This window comes from Siniperca chuatsi, linkage group LG10, assembly GCF_020085105.1.
Source record: "Siniperca chuatsi isolate FFG_IHB_CAS linkage group LG10, ASM2008510v1, whole genome shotgun sequence".
Taxonomy (NCBI): Eukaryota; Metazoa; Chordata; class Actinopteri; order Centrarchiformes; family Sinipercidae; genus Siniperca; species Siniperca chuatsi.
The window spans coordinates 30,150,064-30,175,739 of NC_058051.1; the positions used below are offsets into that span (position 1 = coordinate 30,150,064).

The 25,676-nt window shown below is 46.6% G+C and overlaps 1 protein-coding gene across 4 annotated transcripts in view; it reads left to right on the forward strand.

Annotated features, from left to right (window-relative positions):
- Positions 1-774: 774 nt before the first annotated feature.
- plxna3 (plexin A3) overlaps positions 775-25,676 on the forward strand; it is a 137,971-nt gene continuing 113,069 nt past the window's right edge. The window contains exons 1-2 of one of the 4 annotated variants that reach the window (XM_044210247.1): positions 775-1,086; positions 22,810-22,933. The gene's annotated coding sequence lies outside the window, so the exon portion shown is untranslated. Of the gene's footprint in view, positions 1,087-22,809; positions 22,935-25,676 lie in introns of all 4 variants that reach the window. The other 3 variants (XM_044210248.1, XM_044210249.1, XM_044210245.1) reach the window with 3 other exon arrangements.

Genomic DNA, 25,676 nt, shown 5'->3' on the forward strand with positions numbered 1-25,676 from the left:
GCTAGCATTGTCATTGTGAGCATGTTAGCATGCTGATGTTAGCATTTAGCTCAAAGCACCACAGTGCCTAAATACAGCGTCGCTGCGCTGCTAGCTCGGCTGTAAAGAACCGAAGTAGTGAGCAACAAAAATGAACATCATAGACTCGGACCAGAATCAACTTCTAATTCACTGAGTCAAAAACCGGATTTAGGGTTGAGTTACTGTCTGACCACAGCCAGCACCACTGAGCGCCGTGGTTGGCCACACCCAACAGTGATGTCACAGTGTACTGACACACCCTGGAGTGCGCTGTGACATCACTGGCACTGGAGAGGCTTTATGAAACTGGAAACATATCGGTGTTGTTCGGCTTTTTGTCCTGCGATTTTTCTCCTTTCATCTGGTTTTTCATGCATCTCCTCACTCATCTCTACATATTCATCTCTCTATATATCCCTATATATCTCTATATATCTCTATATATCTCTCTCCATCTCTCTCTCTGTGAGTCAGGGCTCTCTCCACATCTGGCTTTAGGAGGAGAAAAACAGCAGATTAAAGGAGCTGGACTGAACCAAAGGACGCTTTCTATAGGGGTGGAACAGCTGTTCACCGACCTCCAAACACACCGTTCCTGCTATTTTACCGTGAAATCCAGACTGAGCTTTTCCTTTTTATCGGCACACACATCACGAGCCGGGGACTGCGCCTTTAATGAGCCGCCTCACTGTCAGTTAATTGGTTTGATTGACCTCCTCTAACTGACCCGCCCCCTTCCCCCCCCCCCTCGGGTGTAGAGTGGTACGGTCCAGATGGGGGGCTGGCTGTGGCGGAGCAGGGGCAGACCGAGCCGAGCCAAGCCGAGGCAGGCTGTGTGTGAATGGGGGAGACGCGCCGCGCCGCTCCGCTCTCTGATCCGGATTATTATTTCACTTTTGGACGCGTGCCGTCTGTACCTGTGCGGACCGCTCCCGCCGCCACCTGGCCGCAGCGCGCTGTGTGAGGAGCAGCAGAAGAAGAAGAAGAAGAAAGGCAGCAGCGGCAGCGCGCGTGGGACTGTGGATTTAAATAACTGATTGGACTTTTCTGCGCGTTTCCGTCCAGGTAAGTCCGGAGGTTTTCGGGTGGAGGGGATGGGGGGGTTCTCCAGGTCCGGGTGGCAGATCTGGGGGTAGCGGGGTGGTGGTCGTGGTGAAGGGGGGTGCATGTGTGTGGATGTTTGGGGGGAAAACGCCTCGCCTCCCCGCCGCATCACCGCTCATCTGCTGCTTTTACTCCGCGTCTTTTACGCGTGGAAAATTCCCGTTTTTACACAGGTTTCCCACGCAGTGAGGAGGGGGGGCGAGGGAGCGGGACCGGGACCGGGTGGGGGTCGATACCCCAGGTAGGCTGCTTTTACCCTCGGGGTATTGTGGAGGCACGTTCGGGCTGTTAGTGCGCCGAGCGGAGCGGCTCGCTTTGCGCTTTCCGTCCATGTAAAAGCGTTAAATTCGGTGCGTTAAAAGAGGCGATTTGTGGCTGCAAATGTGTGTTTTTCTGTGTGTGGTGGAGGGGAGAGTGGTGGGGGAGGTGGCGGAGGAGAGGAGGAGGAGGAGGAGGAGGGGAGGGGAGGGGGGTCTGGGAGGTAGCGAGGCTCCAGACGCCGATCCATTAAAGCAGAACAAAGAGGGGAGGAAGCAGAAAAACGTCTAAAACCGCGGCCGGACCGCCGGGACAGCGTGCAGGCGGCGCTCCGTGCCGCGGGGCGCTCCGCCGGCTGCAGCCCGCAGGCACCGCGCACACTCCGCGTTACTGTCGTACTGAATCCGCCTTCATCCGTCCGTCCATGTGCCGAAGAGGAGCCTCCATCCCTGAATCCGCTCCGCTCGCACAACCGATGCGGATCCGGGTTTCTGTTCCCAGTCGACCTGTTCGACGGGTCACGGATCGATTTCACGGACTGGTGTACGTCCACGCCAGGCCGAAGGTTATCAATCAGAAACGTGACTGCTGAGCACATGTCCGGCTGCAAACTGACCTCATTGATCCTACAATAACGTTTCAGTCCCAGAAATCAGCTGGCGATCAGTTTCAGCTGTTAATCAGGCACGTGATCAATAAACATTAAAGTCAGATTTCAATGAGCAAACGGCACAGAAACACTCCTGCAGGATAACAATCGATAATAAAAAGCATGTGTGATCAGTTACATAATAAAGGATCAATAGAAGTATGTGAATCCACAGCAGGAAGAGCAGCAGCTGATCAATGCCCTGATCAATGACCTGATCAATGACCTGATCAATGACCTGATCATCATGGATCTGGTTCAGGTGAACAGACAAGATGGAGCTTTATTTGTTTCTTTCTTTCTGTGAACAGGCAGCAGAGTGAATCAGCAGCAGCCAGCTGATCAATAATCAGATTGATTAGTGATGATGTGTGTTATCAGCAGATGTCTGATGAAGAAGAGATTAGAGCCCACGAGATTAGTCGATTCATTTATTAGCTGATGGAAAGAAAATGGATTGGAAACTGTTTTAATAATCAATTAATCATTTCAATTGATCATTTTCTGATTTCAGTCGTGAAGATTTTCTACTTTTCTTCGATCGTTTGTTCGGTTCTGGACTTTGATTCGTTTTCTGACATTTTAGGCTGAACAACCCATAGAGTGATCAGCTGAGTGATCGATAATGTAAATAATGATTAGCTGCGATCATTGAAACGACTGTTAAGCTAACGCGCAGAAACAGAGCGTTTAACGACGTTAGCGCCGGCCGTCTGGTGTTGTTGCTAACGTTGTTTCCTGGTTTATTGTTTTCCCCCTTTTTGGATGAAACTCATAATTACGACACGACGTGAACGCAGCAGCATATTGTCTTCACGTTAGCTTCAAACACAACTTTATTTATAAAAAAAAAAAGCGGCACGAGAGCGCGACCCGCCGGCCGAGTCTCGGTCCAAAACGGCAGAAGATGCTGAACGTTGTGTTTTTCTGCGCAGACGAGACGAGACGTGCTTCATCGTTCATGCTCCCCTCAGGATGAACTGTAATAACTCTGCTGATCCTCTGACTTTCCATCTAGCGCCACCATCAGGTCGACATGTTAACGCGTCCGACACTTTGGTTTCTGACCGAACACCTGCAGAGCTGCTGACGCTCCCATCAGCCTCAGCTGCGCTCTGTGTTCACTGCTGACTAGCTAATGTTAGCATGCTAACACGCTAAGCTACGATGGTGAACATTATAGCTGCTGAACTTCAGCATGCTAGCATGTTAGCGTTGTCACTGTGAGCGTGTTAAGGGTTCAGAGCCGGCTTCAACAGCAGGAAATCAGTTAGTTAAGAGGCCGAAGGTCAGAGGTCGAAGGTCGCGGCTCGAATTACTGCTTTCGTGTAGAAACCTCCTAGCTTCGGTTTCACGTTGCGCTCCCGTTGTGCGTATTCCTAAATGAAGCCGCACGTAACGAACGCGGCGCTCCGGCCGGGAATCGGCTGAGAGGAAGCGGCGCGCAGAGAACTCACGTCGGCACTGCGAGTTCGTTCCAGAGAAGGGGGAAGCCCGTTCCCCCGAAAGCTAAGTTAGAAAAGCAGCGAGAACAGAAAGAACGGAGAGGAATGCGCCTGGAGATGCAGGAAAGAGCTTAACGCTTGTTAATCAGAAGGAGGGCTTTGTTTTGACCCCGGGTGTCTGATCGCAGCGCTACAGTTCAGGAGGCAACGATAAAAGGGAATAACGTAGCAGCAACAGTCCAACACAAAATCAGTAGTAAGACAGATGCGACGTGTTGGACCTGCCCGATTCTGTGACTCCGAGCTTTTGTCGCGCGCCGATTCCGGGTGTTTGAGGGCGAGGAGGCGCTTCTGCACCTGAACTGGGCGAGAAGCACGAAACTGGTCCCAGAGTCTTGTGTTGCTCTGAGAAGTCGCGCGGCCGTCGGGATGAATGGACGAGCGGCGATCGGTGGGGGGCTGCAGGGGCCGGAGGCGGGGGGCCGCAGGTGGGGGGCCGCAGGTGGGGGGCCGCAGGGGCCGGAGGTGGGGGCCGCAGGGGCCGGAGGTGAAACGAATTTAACTCCCAACTCATTACTGTTAAAGTCGATAAAGACGTGGGTTTCCATCGCTGAGCACGTTTGAGCGGTTTCGTGGAAAACAGTTTGAACAGATATTGTAATTTTTCAATTAAAACTTTATTAGTGACTTCCTGTTTCGACAGGATCAGAGCTGCAGCTTTTTCTTTGAAGCTTCAACATGTTTCCACTCTGAGCTTCACTTTCCTGCTTGCAGATTAATCACACATCACTTTTTCCATACGTGTGTGTGTGTGTGTGTGTGTGCACGTGTGTGTGTGTGTGTGTGCAGGTAGACGTGTGTCTGTCTGTAATTTAATCTAAAGTCTTTCTGTAACACACACACAAACACACGTCATTGTTTATTAGTATACAATTAGACTCAAATATAAACACACACGCACACACACACACGTGCACACACACACACACACACACACTCTCTGAGTCAGTGATAGTCAGCGCTGAGGAAACGCTGAGTCAGCAGAAAGGGCCTGACTCTGGTATTGTCAGCCTGCAGTGTTTCACCTCTGACTGTACGGTCGGTCTGTAGTCCGCCATGACGGCCGGCTCTGCTCGGGAGCAGAAGGAGGAGGAGGTGTTCGTGGGTAACGGAGTCTGCTCGGGAGCAGAGGCCGGAGGAGGAGGTGTTCCAGTCGCGCTGCAGGGCGCGCCCATCTCAAGTAGTCGAGAACTCAACGCGGCGTCGCTGCACTTCTTTGCTGCTTGAGGCCGCTCTTTTTCCATGCGTCGTTGCAGCGCCGACGTTTACGCTGTTTAGATGTAGGCGTTCTTCAGGCAGCGCGCTGGTGAAGGGGCGCGCCATCTTTATCAAACAGCCACGAGAACTCAAAACGCGCGGCGCTGGAACTTCTTTGCTGCTTGATTTAAAAAAAAAAAAAAAAAACGTGTGTCGCTTCCGATTCTTTTCTCTCGCGAGTCTACAAGAAAAGTCCGCCTGGCGTTTCATCGCAGAAAAACGAGATACTGTAATTCAGGCAGCGCGCTGGTGAAGGGGCGCGCTCCGTCGGTTTATCAAACAGCCACGGCGCTGCTTGGTGAAAGAGAAAACTGGCGCTTTGCAAAGCGTTTGAGAAACTGATCGAGAGGGTCCGCAGTGTAAAGTCTGTCAAGACAGCGTTTAGTCTCCCCGATTTCTCTCTCCGTCACTTTAAACGTCATCGTGGTCGATCACACAGCTGGCTCCCAGCCTGCTGTCCATGCGCTCTGAGCGGCTCAACTAAAGTGCGACGTTTCCTGTCGCGCTGCTTCCTTTTGTTCGTTTTTGGAGTCTTAAAGCGGTGAATCGCAGCTCAGATTTGAGAAAAGTCTGAAAAATCATTTTGAAGGCCACAAGATGTGGCTGAAAGCCCAGAATAACTTCAGTAAGTGGAACCTGAGTTAACGTGTTTTTTGTCAAGCATACTTTAGTGTGTTGTCTCGTTTCAGTGCTGCGATCCCTCCGATGGATCAGCCCGCGGTCCCGAAAGGGTTCGAACACACAGCTGTCACGCTTTCTGTTGTTAAATCTGAAACTTGCTTGGAAATAATACGACAGCAGAATAAACGAGATGATGGAGGAGATTTGAACCTGCTGCTGCTGACTCATCAGAACTGAAAAACAAAAGGACTCTTGAACAGACAGCTGATTACTCGTGCCGGTTCGTTCAGCGTGTTATTACAGCTAATGTCCGTCCTGTCAGTAACTTTCCTCCTCCGCTGAAGGCTGAATCAGTTTCTGCTCTGTGAGATTCACTTTCAGCTCAATAAGAAAAGTAAAAACCAGAGGAAATTCTGCATGAATGCTTCCTGACGCTCTCGACCGGTCCCTTTTTTCCTTACAGGCTGCTTTTAGTTTGTTTTGGACGATTTAAAGTGAGGAAATATTTTTATTTTCTGCTTCATTAATTTGCTTTTGGTCAGTGATGTTGAGCAGCAGGTTCCTGAGGTGGAAAACCAGATCAGATCTACGTTTATCCCTCAGATATTTTTCACACTGAAACTACAATAATTCGTCCACCAGCACTGGAAACTGGGGGGGGGGGGTAACCACGTGTCTACTCACCCGTCCAGTTTCCCGAATGAGAGTTTGCTCACAGCACCGAAACCAGACCAGTCCACATCCCCAAAACCAAAAGCCAAATCAGGCCGCCGTACGTGGACCAGAACCCGGCTGACGTTCTGGGTTCTGAGGTGACCGATGTAGTTAATGATTGTAAAGGATCTTTGTTTCTGTATAAAGCTTGAATCGTCCCCCGACCTCTGTTCGCCGCCTCGGCAGCGCGGCTCTGAGCGGAGCGCGAGGCCGAATGAAAACGTCTGAAACCTTTTTTCGATTATTCGTGACACGCACATTTACTGAAGTCACATTTACTCGTCGTCACGCTCGGGACGTTTGTTTCATTTCTGCGGGAAACACGACAGTATCGGCTTTAGATCTGACACAACAAACACAAATCACACAGAGCTTCGTATCGGAGGCGATGGCTTCACACACACACACACACACACACACACACACACACACACACACACACACACACACACACACACTCTCTCAGGATGAGCTGAGGAACAGGCAGGAAACAATCAGCTGACACCCTTCACTTCCTCCCTCGATGCCTCCTGACCTCCGGCAGCTGTGTGTGTGTGTGTGTGTGTGTGTGTGTGGTCCTCAGAGAGGTCAGAGTCAAATACATACGTGTGTGTGTATATACAGTATGTGTGTGTGTGTTTACATAGAAGTGTGTTTTATGTGTTCGTCCTTCAAACAGCCACAGTCGAGTGTTCGGTGTGTTTTTTGCTTTTTTCCCCACATGCCACAGGAAAATAAACACACACACACACACACACTGTAACAAAGTAAATATACCTAAATCTATTGGATAAAAGGCACAAAAACACAGAAATAAATTACCTGCCTCATTAATTTTTCCTTTAATTGCAGATAATCAAGAGAACTTACTGCATACTGTACATTTCTGTCGCCTGAGGCCAGACGTTAAAAAGGGACCCTGGAAAAAAATAGAATAAAGAAACATATCTTATAAAATGTGTATATAACATATAGATATACACAAAATAGTACCGTACACATTCACCAATAAATAACGGCAAAGTGCGTCAGTAAGGACGATACAATTATTTAATCAGTTAGCTGTCCTCGGAGATGTCCTACAGAAGGAATTAGAGGTTGAAATAAAATGAATTAGCATAAAAACCATATAAAATGATGCTGTGAGAAACGGTATATATGAAGAGTGTCCTGCTGCGGGCGGCGGACATCGCACACCGCTACCGGTCTCTCTCCAACGTGCGCTCACTGTGCAATAGACTGGATGAGACTTTAATTCATCTTCCGTTTTATGCTTCTCTGAGACGTGGCGGTGTGGATCGATGCCGGACTCTGCGCTTCCAACTCTTCAGAGCGGATCGCGACTTTCCGGCAAAATGAAAGGCGGAGGTGTCTGTTTCTACCTCAGCAGAGGCTGGTGTAACGAACGTGACAGTGATTCAACTCTACTCCCCCCCCCCCGTGAGTTTGTTTCATTCATTCTGGTCGGTGTTTACGTTCCTCCGCAGGCCAACGTGCGGGACGCACAGCGCATGCTCGCCGACCAGATACTGTTTGTGGAGCGCACAAACCCGGACTCCTTACTTATCGTCCTCGCTGACTTTAACAAGGGAAATCTCAGCCATGAACTCCCCAAATACAGTTTATTAAATGCCCGACCAGAGAGGAGAATATTCTGGATCACTGTTGCACAACAGTAAGCAGTGCCTATCATGCCGTCCCCCGTGCTGCACTGGGACACTCTGACCAAATCATGGTCCCCTTGATCATCTGTAAACCTGTTGTGAGAACATCAAAGCAGTGGACCAGTGAAGCTACGGAGGACCTTTGGACCTGCTTGGACTGTATTGACTGGGATGTTTTCAGGACTGCTACCAACAATCTGGATGAGTTCCCAGAGGCTGTGACGTCCTGCTGTCCCGTGAAGGACTGCAGCTGGGTGAGTTATAACAACGACGAACCCTGGTTCACGGCTAAACTCAGAGAGCTAAGGTTGGAAAAGGGAGAAGCGTTCAGGAGTGGAGACGGGGACAGGTTTAGGGAGTCAAAGTACAGGTTTAGCAAGGTGGTGAGAGAAGCTAAACGACGGTACTCGGAGAGACTACAACACCAGTTGTTAGCCAACGACTCTGGCGTCTGGAGGGGGCTCAGACAGATCACCAGCTACAAACCGAAGCCCCCCCCCACTCCATTAACGACTTACGCCTGGCCAACCAACTGAATGAGTTCTACTGTCTCTTTGAGAGACAATGGGACAGTCCTGACACCATCCCCCGCAACCCCATCCACTAGCTCCAGCCCACCACCTCCCCCACCTCAACAGGGCCGGCCTGGGCCTCTCCACAACTGCCCACCCCAGAGGCTCCCCCTCCCCTACTGCAACAATGATTATCTCCATCCTGGAGAGGGACGTTAGGAGACGGTTTAGGAGGCAGAACCCCCCCGCGACGTAGCTGGACCAGACTCTGTCTCTCCATCCACCTTGAAGCACTGCGCCGATCATCTTCAACACCTCACTGGGAGACATGCCATGTGCCAGCCTTCTTCAAATCCTCCACCATCATCTCCGTCCCCAAAAAACCAAGGACCACAGGACTTAACGACTACAGACCCGTCGCCCTGACCTCTGTGGTAATGAAGTCTTTTGAGCGCCTTGTGTTGTCCCACCTCAAAGCCATCACAGATCCACTCCTGGACCCCCTGCTGTAAACATGGCCCTCCAATTCATCCTCCAGCACCTGGACGCCTCAGGAACCTACGCCAGGATCCTGTTTGTGGATTTCAGCTCTGCCTTCAACACCATCATCCCACAGACTTCCTGTCCGACAGGAGGCAGAACGTGAGGCTGGGGAAACATGTCTCTGACTCCCGGACCATCAGCACCGGTTCCCTTCAAGGCTGCGTTCTTTCCCCGCTGCTCTTCTCCCTGTTCACCAACAGCTGCACCTCCAGTCACCAGTCCGTCTCCTGAAGTTTGCACATGACACCACCCTCACCGGGCTCGTCTCTGACGGGGATGAGTCCGTCTACAGGTGGGAGGTTGACCAACCTGGTGACCTGGTGCAGTCAGAACAACTTGAAGCTCAACGCTCTTAAGACAGTGGAGATGGTTGTGGATTTCAGAAAGAGCCCAGCCCCACCCGCCCCCATCACCCCCTGCCTCACGGTCGCTCTGTATCACAAAGTAAATGAAACAACGTAAACACAGTTACTTTATTTGAAGCCTGATACAGTCTGATCATATACAACAGTGTCTTGCTGTGGTGATATCAACGGGTGAAATCTATAAATCAACTATAAATCAAAACCTACACCATGGGCACCTACTGCAGGACTCCTGTTAACCCCTTGCGTCGAATATAAATCCAGCTTCAGCCCTGTGATAGACCCTGAAGGATAAGCAGGAACAGGTAATGGACGGATCTACGTCATGGATGTATTAAGAAAAATCAGAATCAGAAATCCTTTATTGATCCCCGAAGGGAAACTCTTTGTTACAGCAGCTCGCCTTTACGTCAGTGCACACAGGAGAAAGTACTAGCAAACAATATAATACACTATAAAACAGGTCAGAAAATAAATTAAGTACCAGGTGGGTATAAGTATAAGATAAGATTATCTTATACTTATACCCACCTGGGATAAAATAAGTGTGAGGTACCATGTTGCACCTCGTTCATTATAGTAAGAGTCTCTATAAAATAGTTGTTGGGGCAATGGAGCATGAAGGGCATGAAATAGTTTACTGACACAACTCTTTCCGAATGTTATTGGACTGAATGCATCAGATTCTGACGATGCTGTAGCCAGGTGGAACTGACGTTGGGGGCAGTTAGTCTGGCTGGATCTGTAATTCACTGCAGGGCATTCATTGCACGGTGACTGGGCAATAAGGGGCACCTGTTGGCGGATTTTTATTCAGGGCTTGTGGGCTGGCACGCCGTGAGCAGCGTGTTGAACACGCCGCTAATGAGAGCAAATTGAGTTTAGCTGTACGGGGTCCAGGCCGTTGTCTGGTGCAGCGGTAGGAGCTGCATGCTGAGCGGAGCTGACCGTGGCCGCGGACGCTCTTGCTTCAACGTGAGTAAGTTATCCGACGTGTGATAACTTTGTGGCATCCTCGTCGGTCGTTAAGGAAATAATATAAATAAATCTGTCCATAGGAGAGCCCGGTGCGACCGGTACGCCGCAGCCGGTGCGACCGGTACGCCGCAGCCCGGTGCGACCGGTACGCCGCAGCCCGGTGCGACCGGTACGCCGCAGCCCGGTGCGACCGGTACGCCGCAGCCCGGTGCCGCTGTAACTAACTTGTAACTCCAACACTTTTAAGCTCACATGTAGCAACAGCCTGCTGAAGTGTGTGTGTTTCTGTATGCATGAGTGTGTGTGTGTGTGTGGTATCACACTGCAGCTGTTGAGCCATAGAAATGCTTTATGGACCAACAGGGACGCATAGACTCACTGTATGTATATATATGTGTGTGTGTGTGTGTGTGTGTGTGTTCAGGGTGGAGTCCAACATTCAACATTACTTCTCTCTTTAGCCATTAAAGGACCATAACACAGTTTTTTTTTTCCCTTCACACGTTTTTGCTCATTAACTACAAATCGCACATAGTTTCCGCTCCTTTTCCAGAACAAAGCATCAGTTTTTAGATGAATTCCTCTCTGGAACATATAAACACGCGTTCACAGATCTCAAACACTGCGGCGTGTTGTGTTAAATGCTCCACAGGAATGTAAAGTACCTGTGATTTGTAGTAAATGACTTAAAACGTGTAAAAACAGTAGTTTGGTCCTTTTTTAAATGGAGACGCTGAGACTGCGTTGGACTTTTCGTCAATTTCTTTTCTTATCGTCAGTTTGGACCGACTTCAACACAAACTTCACTTCTCTGCGTCTCTGTTTGTTTTGTTTATTTAAACCATTAAAGATGAACTGAAGTGTGTCCCAGTCTGAGCTCTGACACTGGTCTGAGATCTTATCCTGGCAAATATTTAGCTTCAATAATCATAACATGTTCAGAGGAGCTGAACAGGAGGAGCAGCAGGACAGACCGAACGGAGTCATATACCGAAGGTGTACTTGCATACAGACGCGAAAACATCAACAAGCAGCCAGACGTACGGCACTAAATCCAGATGTGTCAAACATGGTGGCCGGCACCAGGCCGGACCCTCACCCAACCTTCGCTAGCTCGACACAAACACTAACAGCACAGTAAGAGCAGAGACTTCCAGCCCCACAGACCTGCTCTGCAGAGTCCATCAGCTCCCTTTCCTTTTTTAATTCTTGCCGGCGATCTACGTTTGTTAGGTTTGCGGCGGTTTTCACAGCCGTATTGAGTCAAATGTTTGATTACACTTGCAGAAGTTATTCTTCTTCTGGAGGGTCGCCCCTGATTTACATGCAGCCCAGAAAACAAAGGCGGGCAGGTTTGTGATCTGGAGTGTAAATGATGGCTTTAGTCACTGGATGGAGGTAAACAGTATGTGGCCTGTTCTGTGATATAGCTAGCGCCTCTGCCGTTTTCCCCTGAAACGTAATATAATATTTCACGTTTGTGAACTGTGATATGCCCAGTGCTCCTCCACCGTGTGAGATAAAAAAGGTAAATATAAATCTGAACTCTGTACTGCAGGCTCAGCACAGGATCAGCTGACTCGACGGGCTCGCTTACAGTTTTTTAAACGAATATGTTTGAATCGTGCGCGCACACTGAGACGGTCGCTCTGTAAAAAGGGCGAAAGGATCATTAGGTAGAATATTAAAGTTAAATATTTTATCTGCAAGGAAACTGATAATATCAGATTTCTATCCGTATTTCCTCTGCGGACACTTTTATCGAAGGAGGTCACCTGCAGGATTAGCTTCAGCTCCTCCATCACTGACGCTGTAACTGACCGATTTTAAGGAGGAGGTCGGGGCTCACAGCAGCGTTAGACCGATGAAGAGGACAGGAAGACGGATTTGGTTTTGCTCCTCCAACATGGCGGCGTTTCCCTCAGAGCAGCTGACAGTCGGGTCGCTGCTGCGGTCCTATTTTAAACCTCGAGTCTCACTGTATTTCCACCACAGAGACGGACCGGGCCGACTAAAAGCTTTCGTCTTCTTTCTGTGAAGGAGACACTTAAAACACACACACACACACACACACACACACACACTGTTTTCTCTGGAAAGTACATTAGTTGCTAAGTTACAGAATGTTAATTGAGGACATTTTGAAATCAGAAAAGCGACCACTGAAGTTTCCAAATCCTGAGAAGCTGCAGGTTTCTGCCTCACACGGAACAGATCCAACACGCGCTCTTTCTCTTTAAATGTCACTTCCTTTTTATTTTGTCCAGAGGTGGAGAAGTCATTTTGCCAGTTTATTAACGACGAACTAATCATCAGTCCCCGGTCTCAAACGTCACGAGGTCGTACTTTAATGTCAGAAAGAGGAGGAGTCACAGAAAAAACTCAAATGAAGTAATCCACTTCCTCGTGAAGGTTTTCAACAAATGGCGTCCCGTCACGTCTCCGCTGTTGGAGTCTGTATGTTGGTGAGTTCAAGGACACTCGGATATCTGAAATGTGCCTCTCACCTGGGTTAGTTTTGTAGCAACAAGAGCTGAGACGATAGAAGATGAATTGTCATCAGTCGTGATAATCGATTCATCGTTGAAGTCCGTTTTTAAACGTCAGAACTGTAAACTGAATATTTTTGGGCTTTCAGACCGTTGGCCGGACAAAGTAATACATTTGAAGTCGTCGCCTTCGGCTCTGGGAGCACCTTTAAATATTTTCTGACATTTTATTGGCCAAACAATTAATCGATTAATCGAGAAAATAATCAACAGATGAATCGTTAATGAGAGGGATCGCTAGTTGCAGCCCTTTTTCTCTGCTTTGGGAAGTTCTGAGCAGGAAGCAGGAATTTAAAGTCTACGTGAATTATAGTTAAAGAGCAAAAACAAAATGACATTAGCGTTGTATCAACACTTAAACTGGCATTAACAGGAACTGGGAGAAGAACCGGAGATGCTCTCCTGGGAAAGAGGCACCACTCTGTATTCTTTCTGAACCGTTTTTCCTTCTTGCCGTGTGTCTGACATCGCTGTGAAACGAAACCTCGCGGCTCTGAGCTGAATGTTTTCCACCCGGCTCTGGACGGACTTCACAGGTTTTAAAATAGCTGCTGTTAATGTTCGCAGTTTAAGGCGTCGGGTAAATGGGTTTATGAGACGCTAATGAAGCCAGCGGCGAGACCGTCGGCTCCACCGAGGTTCAAACGAAAGAGGTTTTCAGCTTTGCCTTCTGCAGAAACGCTCGTGTTCACACAGAACGGCTGATGGACGGATCTGATGTGGACGCCTCAGCCAGTTCTGTCTCAGCTGGGAGATGAAATCCTGTAATGCGTGAAGTTTAAAGGACCATACCGGTGTTTCTGCACGTTTCAGCTCATTTATCACGCAGCGTGTAGAGTTGACATCAGTACAGACCGTTTTTCAAAGCAAAGCCATGAGCTTTTCAGATCAACACTGGATCGCACAGAGCATAAAAACCTCTGCTGCTGCTGCTCGAAACTTTCAGGCATGTTGGTTTCTAGCCCCTCCCCCCTGCCAGCCATTTTAACGTTAACTTGGCGCCCGCAGGGCTTCAAACTAAACACTTGACGAAATATTCTTAAGTCAAGGTCCACTTACCAGGTTCTTCCGACTGACAGAAATAACAACTCTTAAATCAACATATTTCTTTCATCAACGTGAGAAAACGTGAGTTAACGGCTCGTAACGACCTCGACAGCAGCTTCTGTGTCCGCTGAACGCGGCGGACGGATAGTCTGGATATGTCATTTGCTCTTTACGTGATTTTATTGTCAAAAGAAAACAGCAGTGTTGCTGACTTGTGGAATAAAAATAAATTCACGTCTGCAGGATAAATACTGAGAGTCACTTCATGCAGACAGACAAACAGACTTTATGCGTCTGGTGTTTATCCGTTCTGAGAAATCTAAATCAAACTGAATAAGGAGATCGAGCGTCGTCGATTCAGTGACGCCGTCGTGAGATGGTGTTTTATAAAATGTCGGACTGCTCCTTTAGCCCTGCGCTCGTCCAGCTTCTCTGTCGTATTTCTGTGGTTTCTCCGTCGTGACGACGGACAGAGTGTCTCTGTTTTCAGTCTCTCGCCAAATTACCAAATTACCAAATTAACCCTCTTCTCCTTAATTCAATTCATTAGAGTCTGAGCTCTCGTCCCAGCGAGAGCCAATCGGAGCGGCCCAGTTAGAAACCACTGGAATGCTTTGCAGAGACGACGAAATGAACGTTTACTGACCTGAAGCCAGTCGGTAAGAACAGGCAGAACAAAGAAAATACTACCAGATACGTCCTGGAAACGGTGAAGTTACCTGGAAGTTATCTGTTGGCCAGACATCATTAGCGTCTCTAATTAGTGTGATGGCTTATCGTTGTTCTTCTGCGCCTTGTTTCTCACCTGTAACTCGAATATCATGTATGCTTTATTTACTGTTCAATATCCACACATTTTCTGCTGTTTTATCAAATCTGCATATTTACATGATTATTAAAAAACAAAGATCAACTGTAGAAAAGCTCATTATGGTGCACTTTGAGTTATATACTGTAATGTATTACAGCCTAAAGCTGAAGGGTTTTAAAGGCCCCATTCACTCCCATTACATCTATAACTCATGACTCATATGATTATAAGGTCATGTAAACATAATGCCGATCAGCATCGCGCTCACACGCATTTCCTTCTGAAAATGTTTCACCAGTACTTCCTTTATAATCTTGTTATGAATTTAAATGAATGTCACCTGATTGGTCTGCATCATGTTTCTGCACAGAACGTGTCGTTTCCTCCATCTGTTTCTCTCTGATGGATGAAGTCCAGCACAGTCGCCGCTAATGTATCCAATCAGCATTTAGTTTGCGAGCTCTTTATGACCCCCGGAGGAGATAAATTTAGCTTTCAGTGCAGTTAAATGCAGCGTGACTTGGCTGTCCGTCACGGGAATAAAGTTTGTTTTGATTTTCTGCCCCGCCAGTCCGTCCAGGGTTGATATATAGTGGGTTCAAAGGTCACCAGAACTGTCTGATGAATGAGTTCCCTGTCAGTCCACGTATGTTTACAGCGCTCGCTTTGTTTTGAATCCGGCAGTGCGAACCCAAAATAGGCCGAAACGTCAGGAGATTAATTTCTGCTTTGGTCCGGACGGAAAGGACTGAACGAGTTCGAAAACAGTTTGATAAAAATAAAATATCGACTACATTTTTCATCAAAGTCAACAAAACCACATGATGGAATTGTGGAAATGTAGTGTTTACTCTTAAAAGTTATAGTTATTATAGTAATACTAATACTATAATATAGTTATACTAGTTATTAGCAGAATTACTAGGTAGGTCGGTAACATTTGCTGAAGAAAACTGAAGCGTGCCCGCTTACACTGAAAACACTGAAAACAGGTTAAAATGACTTAAAAACATTAGCTGTTTGCATGCGAGATGTTGTTTTGGGGTTTAAGTTGAAGCACTTCAAGCAGTTGAAGTGTCAGCTGAAGCTGAAGCTCTGAAAGGATGTGAAGTGTCTTTTGCAGTGTAATTGCTGAAAGATTTTTACAATTTTAGTCAGTTAAAGCGGCAGAGATAGTTGAAGTGTGTGTGCACTGTTAGCAATTGGAGTGCGAGTCGGTATGTAACCGGTGATCTGAACTGTCAGCTGAAGAGCAAAAATGAGTTGTATCAGTTGATGTGCAGAGACTGAAAGCAGTTGCACTGTCAGTTGAAGATTACGAGATGAATGATTCTCTTTCTTTCTGAGAGTGAGATGTTCAGATGATCAGTCTCGTGTCTGTAGTACAGAGCTGGAGTCAGTATATGGCTAGCCTAGCTTAGCATAACGATTGGAAGCTTTTTTTGCCCTGGGTTTCGCCTCTCAGGCTACATAAAGGCTGCCCTACCTTATTGCCGGAGGTTGTTGGGGCTGTATGCAGACACTAAAAAAAGGTTAAAAAAACATTTTTTAAAGTAGCTAACATGTGATCACAGCAGACACAGAGCAAAGTGACCATCCTATTGTCACATGTTTGTGTCACCTGATGATTTTTCTAATAATCCTTTTAGCTCTTTGGTCCGAGGGAAATATCTGTCTCTTTAGCTGCTAAATGCTTTCTGCACTCTTTCTTCACCAGCAGGTCGCGTACAGTTGGACACTGAGACTGAACCCGACGGGAAATGTGCCGCAAAACCAAAACTAAGAGCTAAAAGAGGCTTAAAAAGCTCAGCAGAGCCGCAGAGATGGTGACAATAAAAAAAAAATCACTTCAACCAACCATCTCATACTTTATCAGCCTCTAACAGATGTTTGTTTAACTATAACTCCAGTCTGCCCCACAGAGCCAACATGGCCGCCGCTGTAACCACTCGCAGACGGGTTTATGTTCAGTGTCTCTGGTTTCCATCAGCTGATCCATTAAATAGAAAAACTTCAACCACCGTCACAGAGTCATGTGATTAACAGTGTTTCCCTCTAATGAAATAACAGTTTGATAGACTGATGATGGCTAATACTGCGTGTGTGGTCTGAGACCTTGTGGTAATGACAGAGTCCTAATAGATGGACTGTTGCACACACACACACACACACACACACACACACACACACACACACACACACAGAGCTAATGGAGCAGTTATTTCTCGGGTTGTTGCTGTGGAGCCGATGGCTAACATCAGGACAACATCCAGCGTCCAGTGACATCACTCCAGGCTGACGCTCGCGTGCTCCGAGCCAGGAAACAGCCTGACGCGTAACCCGACAAAAAACTACACATTGTTGTGTTTACACTTTGGTTTACGTTGCTGTAACAAACGAGATATAACGTGTTAATCAGGGAGCTTTAGAGGTTTTGGTGGATTTTGTTTGACAGAGCCAGGCTAGCTGTTTCCCCCTGTTTCCAGTCTTTATGCTAAGCTAAGCTAACCGGCTGTCGGCTGCAGCTTCATATTTAGCATACAGACATGAGAGCGGCATCAACCTGAATATTTAACTCTCAGCAAGAAAGAGAAGAAGAAGATTTCAAAATGGCTTCCTTTAACTTTGCATCATTACACTTCCTTAGCTTCCGGCACAGTGCCGTACATCTTTTTAACTTTTAACTATAATTACATTCATTTTGCACACCTTACTGCAATTTGCACTCGTGTATTCCCGTGCTTAAAGGGCATACTTTTTGACATCTATGTTAGTACTTGTTTGATGTTTGTTTTTGCGCTGTTCTTTGTGTGGTTTGTTCGTGTACTTCTGCTGTGACATGCGAGTTTCTCCCAGGGATAAATAAAGTGTCCGTCTGTCTATCTTTTGTCTGTGATGCGGACAACAGCTCAAAATATTCCCAAACCCCACACTTAGCATCCAGTATGTTCTGTTAGAAAGGCTGAGCTGTGGCTTTGTGGTTGTAGATCCAACATGCCTCTTGTTGCTTGAGACATTTAACACCTCCGATACCCAAACCTGTGGCCTTTGTGTCTGTAGACTTCAATGTGGAGTCACTCCCACGCTGGGCTGCCAGATAGTGCCGGGCCGTTGGATAAGCAGAGTCCCAGGTCACTTTAAAACTTGTGCAACACCTTTAACGGAAAGATAACTAACTGATAACAAACGCGGGAAACGGTGAAAAATGCATGTGAATTCAGTCAAAGAAAGAGGGACAATGTGGTTATACAGAAAAGCTAAACGTTTGTAATTGACCTCCTCGGTTTGGTGAAGTGAAGCCTTCCTGTGTCTCCAGAGAGAGAGAGAGCAGCAAGATGAAGCTCAGGTTTACAGACGGACAGTGAAGTGATCACGCTGTGGGACTCCCAGGACGGGGTGTTAACGTGTTAGCGTTGTAGCTGGTAATAGCACAGTCAGACAGTTCACAGCGGTTTGTAATTACAGAGAGGAAGATGCAGTAAAATTAAAGTGGACGTATTAAAGTACACAGTGGTTTACAGTTCATTGTGTTTGTGTAATTACAGGAAGTGACACAACAACCACACTAAATTAAGAGTCACTGTTACACCAACAAAATCATTTTCAGGGAAAGTTTAAAGGCCCAATCTGTCTTTTTTTTTTTTAGCATCTATTTCAAGTGAAACACATGAGGCATATTTTACATGTGACATTTTAGATGTCACTTGTGAAAACATCGGTTTGTTCGTGTGAAAAATCATTTCATGTGTGATAAATTCCCATATAGGCACATGTTTGGTTTTCGTACGCCCATTTTTATCACATAAAACGTAATTTAACATGCTCACTCTAAATATATAAATAGTAGTTTGGCAAAACGATCCCATCTCAAGGTCAACTTACTAGCTAGGCTATTTCTAGAGCTTTCAGCTGTAACTTTAATGCTTAATTCTAAGCCAACACGGATGGGAAGTCCTGAAAGTGCTCTGGATCAAATTATAACGGCTATCGAGCTCGCATGTCAACAGATCCATCTCCATCGGCAACTGAGCAAACTCTATCCACTGGCAGTGATGTACGAGTCCCCGGGACCCACAGGTGGCCATTTGACTGGGCCCCCAATAAAATTTGTGTTTTGTTTTTTTTTGACAAATCGTAGCGTTAAACTCGTGTTTAGGGATGGCTATCTTTAGGATTTTATCAATACTGCTACTATTATTTCTACTCTTATCATTACTAAATAATTGCATTTAAAAAAATATATTCTTTAAAAGAAAGAACAAGTTCATAACAGGATTAGAATTTAATATTTTAAATACAATGAGCAGAAACAGTAAAGTCATTATACAAACTCAGTGGAAACAAATCTAAAATGTCAGTAAAATAAACCATCAAAATACTGAGTGAAGTTTAGAAAGAACTCAGACATGAGTCAGTATCAGTGCTTCCTCCGGTCCTCCTCCCTCTGCTGCTGCTGTGATTCACTGCAGGTAAGTTACCTGGTGGAGGGGGGAGGGGCTGCTTTGTCTCAGCCAGCACTGAGTTCACAAGAATTTGCCAAATTTTAAGATTCGTGGCAAACTAAGAGAAACGGTCAGACTGCATACAGACAGCTTTGATTTAGCTTGTTTGTAACAATTTGCTATTAGGCGAGCTAGCGCGCTGTGCTTGTGTAAACATAGCGTCGCTGGTTCAGACTGGACAGAGCAGATAAAATTACAATATCGCTTTCTATATGTTCACCTGTTTGTGCTTGTTGAACAGGTGTATTGATAAAGTATTGGCTTTTTACTTGCGAAGGTTTTATTGCACTCACAGTAACGAGCGTAGTTGTCGTCAACTCGAGTATGCGAAAATAAATTACACCAAGTTTTTTTGACAATCTTTAGTTTATTTACATGATTTCAACACGTATGTGTTGTTCACAATGTAGCGTTGTCAGGGAAAATAGAGTGTGCGTCACCTGGACGCGTCGATAGTGAGTTTACCTCTTTAGCTAGCAACGTCACCGCACTGGTTGAGACTGCGTGATGAGGTTGAAAGATCCGGAAAAAGCTGGTAAGTGGGCTTTGAGTTGGGATTGTTTTGTTAAAGAATTCCACATTTCAGACGTTTCAGATGTTCAAATGTAAAAAAAAAAACGTGAATTTCTCATGATGTTCATGTTTATTTGGAAAGCTGTAGGAGTCTCGCGCCGATATACGTTGTTTCGCACGAGTCCTCGTTTCCCCGAACTTCTACAACGGAGGTGGAGAGTGCAAAGTTCCCGCCCACAGAGCCACAACAGCCACATTTGTGGGAAATACAGCAGGTTTAAATACTGAAAATGTCTTAAGTTAGATAGGAGGTTGGTATCTGAGGACAAACACGGTCTTAAAAGACCTGCATACCACACATTGGGTAACTGTAGGGCAAAGGTCCTCAGCCAATCAGAATGTGTTAATTAGTTTCTGCACCTCACTACAACAACTACATTTCCTTCAGTCAGGGCGTCAAACAGCTGCGCGCCTTTGAAGAACCACAGAAAATATGGAAAGTAAAACGTTTGATCAAAAATGGAAAATACGATATTTTTCTCAGCAATATTTGAGTTGGGGAAACTTGTGTTAAAATAGTCAAATGACTTTTCCTGAAGGTTTAACAGTCTTTGCCTGTGCTTCACACTTCAGTTTACTGTGAGATACAACAGAAAATCCTGTTTGCTTGATAAATGACTTTTCTGTCAACTGATCGATTCATCGACTAATTGTTTCAGCGGTAGATAGAGCGGAGCTGTTCGCTCTATCAGCCTGGATCTGTCTGGCTATCAATCCCCCCTCTATCCGAGTCTCTGTCCAGCTCTTATCGCCTCCATCTCTTCCCTCCATCTCTCCATCAGACCACCCCGAAGCGCTCCACACCCAAACCAGGAAGCTGCAGCACAATGAGTCTTTGTTGTGTGTTTATCGGAGCCTGTGACTCAAACAGAGCCTCAGTCACAGAGATGGAGGGGTCAGAGGGGGGGCAGGGTGTCAATCTATCAATCTATCAATCAGTCACACTTTATTTATACGCCACCTTTCAGGCAAATCAAACGCAATCAAAAGTGCTTTACAAGGGCCGGACCAAAATTTAGGCTCTAAAAATGGATTTAGAGAGAATAAACAAATAATAAAAGTAAAATATTAATAAAATAAAATAGATAATAATGTTATATATAATAAAACCATGAAATTGTAAAAATACTACGTAAAAGCCAGAGCAAATAGATGGGTGTTTGGTTTCAGGAGCGTCGCGGCTGAACGCAGCGTCGCCACGCGTTTCTGGAGCCGCAGGATCTGAGGGCCCGTCCTCGTCCCGGGTCATAAAGTACCGGCGTCTCTGAGAGGCAGTCTGGTGCGAGGCCACGTAGGGTAGTTATAAACTCATTTGAACGGATAAAAACAGTATAATTATTCACCAAATGTCTTATTTACCTTTGAAATCAGAATCAGAAACACTTTATTGATCCCCGAGGGGAAACTCTTTCGCTACAGCAGCTCGCTGTCACGTCAGTCACACAGGAAGAGAAGCACTCAGCAAAAAATATAACACACTATAATACAGGTCAGATAGATTAAGTACCAAGTGGGTATAAGTATAAAATAAAATAGGTGTGAAGTACAAAGTGGGTTTACCGGTTGATGATAATAAAACGGTAGAAAGTACTACTGCATGAACCGTCGAGTGTAGCGTAAGAAAAGGGAAAGCTAAACGTTGGAAAAAGTAAGACGACGAGACGGAGCTACGGCAACAGGCAGCATGCGGGCTGGCGCATGCGCACTGAAGAGTCGTAGAATAATTAAAACGTCTGTTCAGTCGCATGACGGCAGAGAAAACTGTTGGAACCATTTTCCCCCAAATACTCTTCGATTTTTCATTTGTTTTCCAGTCCAGAAAGGCGAAAGTGACCCGAGATCATTATTGAACCCCAGCGGTGCAGCTGGGCTCTGAGTATTTTGGGGAGCCGTGTGTCTCTGGGCCCTCTGCGGTCTCCTCAGCGGTCAGACTGAACAGGTCTAAACTGTGATTTGTCCGTCCATATTCTGTGATCCAGCTCCAGCAGTGCTGACCCCGGACTCACCTGCTGTTTCTAATCTGAAGGTTTAAGAACAGCTTTGCTAAAGCAGTTGAACCGTTACAGCGTTTTGTTCTCCAGGTACAAAACAAACCCTTCATACAAAATAACGCCCTGTTGAAGCTGACTGCATATATATACACTGTACTGGATCAAATATATATAATTTTGAGTTTTTATAATTCCTAATCATCTTCCATACACCTAAAATATACAGAGATGTAGAAGTGAAGAGCATCTGGAAGATCTAAAAACAGAGTGAGAGCGAGAAACTGTTAATAAGAGAGAACTAAAATGAATCCAAACGAAAATAGATGGAATAATTAATTGCGGGTTGTGTGTGCGCCTGGTAAAGTTTGTGTTTTGCTGATGTCCGACTCTCTGTGAAGGTCACTTCTGCCTAACAGAGAGCCAAATGTTTCCCTGACGCAGCGAATTCAAGAGATGCTTTGTTACCAAGACTTTCAATGAACAGCCGCAAGACTCCCATTCCAAAACGGGCAAGTTTCTTTCCCTCTCGCTCACTGATGGAAACACACCTGCGTGCTGTCGGCCAACCATATTTCACTTCAGAAGCGCCCCCCACTGGGAGGTTTAGTGGAGCTAGGCTAGCCGTTTTATATAAAGGATAATAAAGTTTTGACTCCCGCAGCAGAGAGGAACAGGAAGCCGACCGTCCCAGGAACGAACAGGAAGGAAGAACAAGAACAGGAAAACCGCCTCCAGGAAGGTTACCCCGCTGCTGATTTTGTAGTCGCGGCAGACAAATAAACGCTTCTGCTGTGTTGGGTGGAGCGTGAGAACAGACGCTAACAGTGTGTAGCTCCTTCTGAATGAGCTGAATGGATATCAGTGTTGCTGCTGGACTTTGCTCTGTGACTGTCAGTGATTGAGGCTTTGCAGCCATTCGTTGTGACGGTTTAACACACCGGCCGCTGATGATATAACACCGTATTGTATATTAAAAATTAAATGATCCGCCTGTGGAATCAATAAGAAGGTGTTGATGATGGTGGATACGCTGTATATCTACAGGAATAATTTGTGTTGTAATCTTAATTTTATTAAAAGTGAGCTTTTATTGAAGTTTGAGGAAATATCTTGTCAAAATGAAGAACATCTGTGTATATCAACAGTTCAACATCTGGTTTATCTGGAAGCCAAAGATCCTCAGCGTCACAGCTGACAGCGGCTGTTCTTCCTCTGGTCATCGAGGTCGATTCAACAACACTGAGGAGGAAAACAGATTTTGGGAGCCGCGTGAGTCCCGTTTTCTTTCGTACTGTACAAATTATGATGATTTAAAAGTACATTTTCCATGAAATGACTCGACAAAACCCTAAAATAATCTGAGCAGGAACTGGAACGGCTGTTTCATTGTGACGTGTTTGCTGACGTTGTCCCAGAAGCCTGGAGGAGAAGGCAAGACGGGTCGCTGAATTAGTGTTTGCTGGGATTGCTGCAGCACTACACAGACAACGTTTTTGTCAGCGATTTGTGAATTTCGTTGTCGACAGTGATGGTCTGAAGATTTGATTGTGAAAGTTGCTTCTGTGTTTTTGGACTTTCTGTTGTTTGGAAATGTATACGCAGCACAGTTATGTGCACGATAATGAACATTTCATTAATTCATTCGTTCATATATCCATTTAATTTGGGTTTGATCACTTTGAATGATGGACTTTGGCTGACACGTTTGTTTTTATGTAGCATCGAGTCAGGTATGCTGGAGTTTCACGGATGTCGACGTAAACAATGTTTACAGGTTGGAAACTTGTAAGTACGATAACTTTGATATGACGAGGACGCGGCGCTCTCGCAGCTGTCGGAGTCCAGACACTTCACCTGCAGTTGCAGCGAGCAGGCTCGCACTTCCGGTCTGAATGATACGACATGAACGCGCCATTAGCTTTGGTCAGGCGCACACACACACACACACACACACAGCCAGGTTCAGCATGGTGATGGATGGTCCGGTGAAATCGTAGTCCGGTTAGAGAAACTCTATCTGTCTCCTTTGTCTGCCCAGCTGTCTGCACACACACACATCCTTGTACTTCTATCTATGTGAGGACCTTCATTGACATAATGCATTCCCTCACCCCTCACCCCTCACCCCTCACCCCTCACCCTCACCCTCACCTCTCTCTGCCCTCACCCTTCAAACCAAGTCTTAACCTTCAAACAGCCCTCTGAAGGTGTGAGGACCGGCCTAAATGTCCTCACTCTGTAGGTAAAATACATGTTTCAGTCCTCACTATGTGGCAAGTACACACACACACACACACACACACACACACACACACACACACACACACACACACACTCTCTCTGGTCCATCTGTCGACCTCTCCTCTCTCTGGTCTCCCCCTCAGCTCAACAGGCTAATTAACTAATGTGCTGATCTTTCACTGCCTCTTTATGTTTCTGAGTGTGTGTGTTTTTCTTTGTGTGTGTGTGTGTCTGAGTGTGTGTGTGTGTGTGTGTGTGTGTGTGTGTGTTTGTGTTTCTGAGTGTGTGTGTGTGTTTGTGTGTCTGAGTGTGTGTGTGTGTGTGTGTGTGTGTGTGTGTGTGTCACAGGGTTAATTGTTGGACTCGGCTCACTGTACGTCTCCGCCGACGGAGTAAAAACGTTTTTGTCCTTCCGTTCAGGAACCAGCGTGGACTCCATGTTTGTGTCTCTGCGCAGACGGCAGACTCTTCTTCTACTCTTCTACTCTTCTTCTGCTGTCTCATTAGAAGCGGCCAGTCGCAGCCGAACCGATCCGCGTCCGCCGCAGATGTTCTTCTCGTCACCGCTGCCAATCGTGGAAACGCAACTTGTGACGCAGCCGGTTTTGATACGCGAAGAGCTAATCGCCGTGCGGAGGATTCATCGAGCCACGAGGGCGTCTTCCTTTCTTCTTCAGGTGTATTAATGACGCAGCCGAGGGGAGCCCAGACCTCCACTTTAAGACTTCCTGTCTGAAGTCTGGTTCCGTCTGCTGCATGTAAACTACACACTGACGCCACTGAGGACGCGTTAGGGCTGTCGCTGCTTGTTGCACCGTTCTGCTCAAAATGAGAATCACCGTTTCACCAGTTGTTGTCATTGTCGATTATTCTGCCCGTTACTTTTTTTGATTAATCGATCGTTTGGTCTGAAATGTCAGATAGTTGTGGAAAAATGGTGATCGCAGTTTCCAAGGTGACGGCTTCCGGTGACGTAGCGATAATATTCACACGGGAGGAACCGAAACCGGAGAAGTTTTGGCGTTTCGTAACGGCTGAAGCTCCTTCTGAACGAGCAGAGTCGATATCAGTGCTACTGCTGGACTTCATTGCTCTGTTTGTTGACGCGTCTGTAGTTCTTTCACGCCGAGTCCACGTTGTGTGTGAGGGTTTAACACACCGGGCGGTGACGGTAAAACACCGTAACACGCAGCGGAATAAACTACGGCGTGTGTGTGTGTCCACGAACGCAGCATCACAATAAAACCTGGTGTCTGATGGTAGACATCTTGGATCGGAATAATCCGACGTGTCCGGTTAAACGCCAGAGAAAAGAAAACGAATCCGGCTCTGAGGAACTGAGCCTCGTCGGTTTCCACGTTTGCTCTCTCATGTTCTCTCTCGCCGATTCGCGTGTCCGAGCCGAAAACCAGAAAGCGTGACATGAAGCGGCGCCACGGTCGAGGGTTCGCTTCCCCCCGGGGGCGCCCACGCCGAGAACATCTGCAGCGAACGATCGGAAACATCTTCCTGCTGGAGGAAGAAAATCCTCCATTTTGTCTCGTTCAGCTGCAGATTAAACTGATTTCTGGTTTTGGTGTCGAGCGACGGGTTTTAGTGAAAACAGTTAGTGTGTGTGTGTGTGTGTGTGTGTGTGTGTGTGTGTGCAATCAGAGCTGTCAGTCAAACGTAAACGGAGTAGAAATGGCTGCCAGGATGAGGCGAAGTTTTCCTCCAGCTCAGTGTTACCGGAGCTGCTGAAGCGTCACGAGAGAATCAGTGAGAAGACAGA